Consider the following 9,717-nt stretch of genomic DNA (forward strand, 5'->3'; position numbering starts at 1 on the left):
GTATGGGGCGGCCGAGTAGACGGGGTGGACGGGCGAGTAGATGGGGTGGGCGGGTAGATCGTGCGGGCAGTTTTTTTTTTTGCATGCGCGCGGTCTACGTACGTCAGTTACATCCGTATAATACGAGCTGGGCATACCTTTCTTTCGTATGACCAATCTGCCCTTCTACGTTTTGTTGGGGGGGGGGGTCTACCGAAGCAAGGCCCTTATTTATAAAGCGGGACCAAGGTCTATTTGATGTGAAAGGTGGATTGAGTGGGAATTGTATTGTTTGGTAGCATTAAATACAGTCTAATTGTTTGGTGGTATTAAACTAAATTGTCCGGTATTGGTGCAAAACCGGAATAATTTTTCTCCGACACCAACAAATTAGGAGTAATCTCAAAATACCTAAATCTATCTTTGTGATCAAATTTTAGTTCAATGTTGAAATCAATACATACACATAAGTTCTTTGTAATTCAAACTCAGTGTTTAGATCATCAAATATTTGATGCATCAATTTTAGTCCGGTCTCAGTAAGGAAAATTACCTACTATTGAACTACCCGGCCGGAGTAGCAGCAGCTCAACACGGCGGCTGAAGCGAAGGCTAGAAGAGAATCAGTTAGGACCCATGAAGGCAGGGGTTGGTGGCTAGCAGCAGCAGCACAATGGCCCAGGAGGAACGGTGACTCGGCGAGATTGGAGCTGGTGCCTGGAGTGGCCAACAGGTAAGGACGTGTAGGACGGCTGGTCGAGATCGGGGGCGGTGGACTGTAGCACGCCATGAGCAGGGCAAGAAGGCAACATGGCCGGAAATGAAAAATTCTAGCGACAAGGGTATGTAACTGCAAAAATCCAACATTCATTCGTTCCTAGAGATTCGTATTGTTTTGTCATGTATGAGTTGTTATTTAGTTTCTCAAATGAATACATAGCAACCACATGTATGACAAGGGCCCACTATGATTCAACTTTTGTCGGTTGAAAGAGTGTGAGAGGAGAGAATGACTTATGGTTGCATGCACATGGTATGCTCTCTCTCTCCAACTAAAGCCTTGCATTTTATTTTTCATGTGGCATTTTGAATGGCTCGTAACTTTTGAAACATATATTCGTTTTGATTTGGTATATATATGTTTGAATTCCTGGTGCCAAGCCCTTAGAACAAGATCAATGTTGAATACATTTGAAACATATTCAAATTTCTATGTTTCAATCCACTTATTTCATTCAATCGATTTGACTATGTGGAACTACTTAGTTGTGAAGCTGCTTCCTTAGTTGTAAAGTCAGCTTACTTCAATTTAACATGAAATAACCTAGTATTGTGATGTTATCCTTTATATTACTGTTCGGTAGGCGAGTCACCCTTGATAGCCATATTCCTCTTGTTGGGATTCTTTCACTCTATTATCATGTCTCCCATTACCATCAACAATGGTCGGCTCGACACTTAAGGTTGTTAGATCAAACGAAGACTCCAAGAATCATGGCTTCTCATGCTCCTCGTATTCGTCTTGGCTCCTTGCTAATACCAAATCATGTCGCATGGAGGTCGTGGATTCACAGAATAACCAGTGTCTACCCATGTAGGTCTTTGTATCATGTTATCTGGGCACTTAAATTAGACGACAAGCATTAAAACATGACACAAATAGTGAACCTAATAACCAATCATCAAAGCAATCTCACAAAATATTGTCATAACGATTAGGCACAAATGTATCTCATTAATTCCCTAATTCTCTCATGCTCGGGGGAGCGGGGATTGCTCGCACATGAGAGAAGAATAACAACCAAACACAAAGATCAAATGAAGGGAATTGTATCGATATTACCATAGTTTGTCGCGACAAGATAAATGGTTAAACAAATTGTGATCGATGTATCAAAGTACAAATAGAGTTTACAAACCCTAGCCATGCAAGTTGGAATCTCCTCCGATGGTGGCGGTGTCGATGGTGGAATGGAAGATCATGTTGCAGAGAAACCCGAAACGGGTCTAAGTGAAGCAGTTCTCCTTTGAATCTCTCTTCCTCTGCTTTGGTCAGTGGTTCTCCCTCTTTTGTTATTATGTTCCTTCTCGTCCAGTTATGAGAGTCGCTTACATAGATGAGGGGAAGGCAAAGGTGCCTGGTATGACCGCTGGTATGAGCAGTTGCGCTCATACTGTGTGTCGTCTTCTCTTATGTTGACACATGATGTAATTCCCTTCCAAGCGAAAGTTGTGCATTTCCTCCTAAATCACCCAAATACGGCTCAAAATCCTCCCAAAGGTGTTTGTGCCTGCAAAACGAGCAACAAAATAAGGTTTCGTGAAATGGCGAAAACAGGTGGAACCCAAGGTTAAACCAAGCAAAATACCCTCATAAAGCCCCTATATAAATGGAGCAATCGTCGACACGCCGTGTTACTCCGCTTGATGCCATAGTGCAAGAACCATGATGTCGGTGCCCCCAAACGACACGGCTAGCGCACGCATTGGCACAAGTGCATCATGCAGTTGTCGCCTTCCTCGTCTTGTCGGCCTACGCAACGGCCAAGTGTAGCAACCTCCACCAATCGGAAGACCGTAGACGACCGGACTGGGAAGGCCATGGGAGACGATGGGAGTGAGTCTAGTTCAACCTAGTCAGAGAGTTTTGGCTCGGCCTGCAAATTTTGCAAAGAAAACACGTATGCATTGATGTCATGTAAGTGCATCTAGTGCCCTTTAGTGATTTTGGTGTATTGAAGACTTATAGGTTAAGGGACTAATGCGTTTGTGAGTGTACACAGGTCTATAAGTCTATGAGGAGTTTGATATTTACAGAGAAAGTCGACCCCTAAAAATGAAGTTCTTCAACTGAAGACTTTGATATTCTGAAGACTTTCTGAAGACTTTGAAAGTGAAGAAATTGGTGTGACCTTGAAGACTTGGTATTCATTTGTGGAACATGAAGCGTGAAGACTTTTGTTTTCGTAGTTTCATTTTCTCTTTCTTGAGTCATAGGAAACACCGTACTGTTAAAGGGGGTCGAGGAAATACTAAGGAAAAATTTCCATGTGATGCTCAACTCAAAATCCTACACCTACCAATCCCTTTGAGTGAAGCCTTTGGAAATCTCATACAGTTCAGTCACTTTCTTCAGTAATAGAGATGAAGTTCTTCTGGTCGCTGATGAATTTGTTCTGACTGAGGAGTTAGGAATTCGTCAGTGCGAATTACCTACACAGTGAGGAACATGATAGCCCTGAGGAATTTGAGAGTCAAATTTCCGACCGTTGCTGTGTTGCGCGCCAGCTGTCCCAAAATATCTTATCCACCTAACGGTCATATCATTGAGGGGCATTTATGTCTTATCATGTCGGGCTGCTCCCTAGGCTATAAATAGCTGCCCCCTACAACCACTAGCTGGTTGGCTGCTCCGAGAGAACTTGACACTTGTCATTTGAGAGCAACCCATCCTCCGAGGACTTTGAGCGAAAATCATCGAGTGAGGAAAACCCAAAACCAAACCCCTACAAACCCAAAGTGATTGAGCATCACTGAAGAAATTGATCCTACGTGGATCCGACGCTTGTTACCTTTGAAGATTGTGCTTCTTCCAGGCGGTTAGGCGTCAAGGTCTAGAGCATCCAAGAGGAATTGTGGATCGCCGAGTGACCAAGTCTGTGAAGGTTTGGAAGTCGCCTGAAGACTTACCACGAGTGATTGGACAAGATCTGTGTGATCTTAGTTCAAGGAGAATACGGTGAGGACTGGGTATCCTGAGCTGCGTGCTCAGCGACTGGGTGTCCGGGACTGTGTGTCCTCGAGTTTAAATACTCAGCCGCTCCAACCAGACGTACAACTGAGACAGCAGTTGGAACTGGTCTACCAAATCATTGTCTTCACCAACCTAACTGGTTCTATTTCCTCAACCCTTTCATTTCCTTATTACTGTGTTGAGTGTTTGTTCATATCTGTGTTTGAAGACTTTGACTGAAGACTTTCTCAATTTCCTCAGTTCAATTTCTTCAGTCTGTTTGTCTTCATCTTGTGTTATCCTGTGATTACGCTTTCAGTACTCTGTGCTAGTCTTCATTTCATCATGATGACCATGCTTGTATTTTGTTATGCTTACTTCTGAGTACTTATTCCGCTGCTAATAGTTCTTCACTAAGGAATTTCCTCACCGGCAAATTCCTCAGTGAAGAATTCATAAAAATCGCCTATTCACCCCCCCTCTAGTCGACATAACGCACTTTCAATTGGTATCAGAGCAAGGTACTCCCTTGTTCTGTGTGATTTTGGTTTAACTGCCTGGAGTTTTAGTTATGTCGACCGCAGGTATGATCAAGGTCTCGGCTGGGTGTCCTACCTTTGATGGGACGGACTACCCCTACTGGAAAAACAAGATGCGAATGCATCTCGAGGCAATTGACAACGATCTCTGGTATGTTGTGGAAAATGGTGTTCCCTCTGTCTCACCCTCACTGAACGCTACCAATGTGAAGAGATTCAAGCAACTCGATTCTCAAGCGAAGAATATCATATGTGGCCATCTGAGTAAAGGACAGTATGGAAGAGTGAGTGCTTTAGAAACTGCTAAGCTTATCTGGGATAGGCTGTCCAAAGTGAATGAAGGAGTCTCAACTCAGCGTGACTCTCGAGTTGATGTTCTTCGGAAACTCTTCAATCTGGGATAGGCTGTCCAAAAGACTCGACAATGAAAATGTCCAACAAACCTTTGATCGCCTCACTGTCATTTCAAATGAGCTTCAAGCCCTCGGTGCCACTGACATCACTGACCATGAGGTGGTGAAGAAACTGTTGAGATCGCTTGATTCCTCATTTGATACTCTGGGTCTGATGATACAAGAACGTGCTGACTACAAGTCTCTTGATCCTGCCGATATCCTCAAAAGGCTAAATACTCACGAGTTCCAGCTTGCTGAGAAGAGAGATCTCTATGGTTCGAGCTATGGCAAACCACGTGCCCTGAAGGCCAAGGTTGTGTCTGAATCTGAATGTGAGGATTCTGGTAGTAGCCTTGGTGATCCTGAAGAATTGAGCCAGGAGCTAGCACTGCTCGTGAAGAAATTCCAGAAGTTCTCAAGACGTGGTCGCTTTGGAAAATCCTCAAGAAGAAGTGATTCCTCATCAAGTGACTATAAGAGAAGGCTGTGTCACAAATGCAAGAAACCTGATCATTATATTCAAGATTGTCCTCAGTGGGAAAAGGAATTGAAGAAGAAGAAATACAAGGATTACAGTTCTGATGATGTGAAGAAGAAGAAGAAATCGTCAAAATCTTCGTCATCAAAATCCTCGAAGTCTTCATCTCATAAGAAGAGCAGCTCCAAGAAGGCTTGGGCATTCATTGGCAAGGAAATGGACTCTGAAGCTGAATCTGAGGAACATGAGGAAGAGGAGGCGTCTGAAGAATCCGAATCTGGTGTGGCGAGTCTGTCCTTCGCTACTGCTTTCGTTAGCAAGTCCATCTTCAACACTGAAGAAACTGACCTCACCTACAAGCCTGATGAAGATAATGATGACTGCGCTCCCACCTATTGCTTCATGGCAAAAGGTGCAAAGGTACTCAAATACACCTCCTCTGAATCTAGTGAAGATGAATCTAATGAGAATCTCAAGCCCAGCTACTCTAAACTTGCTAAGATTGCTGTAAAACAACAAAGGGCTTTTGAAAAGGTTTAAAACATGCTAGACAAAAGTGATGATATGTTGGGTGAAGAAATGGATCGCACTAAAGCCCTGACTGGAAATCTTCAGAGACTTCAGTCTAGGTTTGATAACCTTCAAAGTCATCATAACACTCTCTTATCTGATCATGAGAAACTTTCTTATGAATTTCTTCAACGAAAGCAAGATCTTGAGAAGCTAAGAGTGAGTTATGAAGATCTTCAGAAGGAGCGCGATTCATTACTAGCTCAACAAATCAGCGCTTCTCAGGAAGAATTTGTTCCTCCATGCTTAAAGTGCATTGAACGTGAATCTGCTAATTCTTCACCTGAATGTTCAAATGCTTCAACTGTTACAAATTCTTCACCTACCTCTGCTATCACTAATTCCTCATCTGAGGACATTGCTAGTATCACTGACGATGCAGGGCTGAAAGAATTGTACATGACAGGCATGTACAAAAGCCTCAAAGGGCATCAGACTCTTTGTGATGTGCTTAAAAAGCAGATCCTCAACAGAAACCCTAGGAAAGAGGGTATCGCCTTTGAGAGGAAACTTAATGCTGACAGAACATATTGGAAGCCTGAGCAGTACCCCAAAACCTCATGGGTTGCTGCAAAGGGACCTCCAGTTGATCCATCCAACTTATCTGGCTTTACATGTGAATCTCCTCATTCTTCTGATGAGTCATTTGACTCCAACTATAAATTGTTCAAAAATCAGAATGGTGAAGTATTTGCTAGATATGTTGGGACTAACTGCAGGAACGATTCCCCTATGAAGAAAATCTGGGTTCCCAAAAGTTATGTTGAAAGTCTTCAGGTAAATGTCCTCATGACACCACCTGTGAAGAACAGGAACCCCAGATCAAACTCTTCATATGGACCAAATTCTTCATATGGATCCAAGTCCTCATACGGACAAAATTCCTCACGTGGATCAAATTCCTCAAATGGATCAAAGTCTTCATATGACTATCATCGTGCTAACAACTCTGTTTCGCAGGGTAGAGCTAAGGGCTATGAATATGCACATTATTCTTCAAACCATTATGTTCATAAGTCCTCGAAGAATTTCTCTACTTATTCATATGCTTACCTAACCCCTCTTATGTGAAACGAAATGGTTTGGCTTCTATGCCACCATTCTCGTATGGTGCTCGCAGAGTGATGAACTCTTTGCCACCCCTTCAGATGTGGGTGGTGAAGAAAAAGAACTAATCTCTTCTGCAGGGTCAGGTCTCCAGACGTGCCTTAACGTCTGAAGAATTTGCTGGGGACCTGACAAAATTGCCTGAAAGGACGCAGGCGAATCATGATGAAATAAACTTTCACACGTCCTCCTACTGCTATATCTGTTTACTGCTTGATGAAATTCATCTGATGAACTTGATATCATATTCTTCATTGATGAAGCATATGAGATTGTAAGTTACACTAATTCATCTGCAGGATGATCAACCCAAAGCCACTGAATGGGTCCTCGATAGTGGATGTACAAATCACATGACTGGTGACAAGAATCTTTTGATGGATGCTTCCTTATCACCATCACATCTGAAGCACATCATCTTTGCTGACAAAGGCAAAAGTCAGGTATTGGGTCTTGGTAAGGTTGCGCTCTCTAAGGATAAACACATGGACAAAGTCATGCTTGTTGAGTCCTTAGGATACAACCTCATGTCAGTCTCAATGCTTTGTGATCTTGATATGGTTGTTGTCTTTGGCAAGTATCGCTGTGTTGTGATTATGGAAGCTAACAATTCCAAAGTCTTTGAAGGCTTTAGGAGAGGAGATTTGTATATTGTTGATTTCTCTACAGGACCACAACCAGCCGTGTGTCTACTTGCAAAAGCTTCAGAAGGCTGGCTATGGCATCGACGACTTGGTCATGCAGGCATGAGGAATTTGCACACGCTTGCGAAGAAGAAGCATGTCATTGGCATTGAGAATGTCAAATTCCTCAAGGATCACTTATGCGGAGCCTGTGAAGCTGGAAAAATGACCAAGGCCAAGCATCCAGCAAAGACTATCATGACCACTACTCGTCCATTCGAATTGCTTCACATGGACCTCTTCGGACCTAATCATTACTCAGCAGTCACTAATGATGCATCTCTATATGGTTTTGTCATTGTTGATGATTACTCTCGATATACATGGGTACACATTGTTACTTACAAACATGAAGTGCAGGAAGTCTTCAAACGTTTTTTTCCTCGAGGGCTTCAACCAACTTTGGTGTGAAGATCAAGCACATCAGAAGTGACAATGGAACTGAGTTCAAGAATTCCGGCCTTGATGCCTATCTTGATGAACTTGGTATTACTCACGAGTTATCTGCTCCCTATACTCCTCAGCAAAATGGCGTCATGGAGCGCAAGAACAGAACTCTTGTTGAGATGGCTCGCACTATGCTTGATGAATACAAAACGCCTCATCGTTTTTGGATTGATGCAATTGATACTGCGTGCCACATCATCAGCAGAGTATATCTTCACAAATTCTTCAAGAAGACGGCCTATGAACTCCTCACTGACAAGAAACCCAATGTGAGTTATTTCAAAGTCTTCGGTGCTAAATGTTGGATTAGAGATCCTCACCACAATTCTAAATTTGCACCGAAAGCACATGAAGGTTTTATGCTTGGTTACGGAAAGGACTCGCACACCTACAGAGTCTTCAACATTGTTCTTCACAAGATTGTTGACACTGTAGATGTGCGGTTCGATGAAACTAATGGCTCACAAAGAGAGCACCTACCTTCTGTGTTAGATGAACCAGCACCTGAGGATTCTATCAAGTTCAAGGCAACTGAGGATGTCATTCCTACTGAAAAATTTGCTGAAGAATTCATTCCAGTTCATGATGAACATCGAGCTGATACACCTGAAGAAAATGCTGAGGAAAATGGTGCTGAAGAAAATGCTGACCAAACTCCTCAGCGACAACCAGCTCATCCTCGCGTTGCAAAAGAAGTGCAAGTGGAGAAGATCATCGATGACATTAGAGCACCAGGTCCTCTCACACGCTCAAAAGCTTCACATTTATCTAACTTTTGTGGGCACTATGCTTTTGTCTCTATCACAGAGCCCACTAAGGTAGATGAAGCATTTTTGGAGCCGGAGTGGATTCAAGCTATGCAAGAAGAATTACATCAGTTCGAGCTCAACAATGTCTGAGAACTGGTCAAATGTCCAGATCCTCGCAAGCATAATATCATTGGCACAAAGTGGATCTACCGCAACAAGCAAGATGAAAATGGCCTTGTGGTGAGGAATAAGGCACGACTGGTAGCTCAAGGCTACACACAGGTTGAAGGAATTGATTTCGATGAAAATTTTGCACCTGTTGCTAGGCTTGAGGCTATTCGCATATTACTTGCTTATGCTAACCATCATGATATCATCTTATATCAAATGGATGTGAAAAGTGCATTCCTCAATGGTAAGCTTGAGGAAGAAGTATATGTTGCTCAACCCCCAGGTTTTGAAGATCCAAATAATCCTGACAAAGTCTTCAGACTTAATAAGGCCCTCTATGGCCTCAAGCAAGCCCCTCGGGCGTGGTATGATACATTGAAGGAATTATTCATGAAGAATGGCTTCACATCCGGTTCACTCGACCCTACTCTCTTTACTAAATCTTATGATGGTGAACTGTTTGTGTGCCTAATATATGTTGATGATATTATCTTTGGCTGTACTGACCAACGTTATAGTGATGAATTTGCCTATATGATGAGTGAATAATATCAAATGTCTATGATGGGAGAGTTGAAATTCTTCTTAGGTCTTCAAATTCGTCAACAGCGCAATGGCATATTCATATCTCAGGAGAAATACCTCAAAGATGTACTGAGGAAATTCGGCATGCAAGATTGCAAAGGCGTCAAAATTCCTATGCCCACAAATGGCCATCTATGCACTGATGAAAATGGTATTGACTTCGATCACAAGGTATACCGCTCCATGATTGGTTCTTTATTGTACTTATGTGCATCTAGGCCAGATATAATGCTTAGTGTTTGCATGTGTGCCCGATTTCAAGCTGCACCGAAGGAATCACA

The sequence above is a fragment of the Triticum aestivum genome, chromosome 3B (genome assembly GCF_018294505.1).
Source record: "Triticum aestivum cultivar Chinese Spring chromosome 3B, IWGSC CS RefSeq v2.1, whole genome shotgun sequence".
NCBI classification, from domain to species: Eukaryota; Viridiplantae; Streptophyta; class Magnoliopsida; order Poales; family Poaceae; genus Triticum; species Triticum aestivum.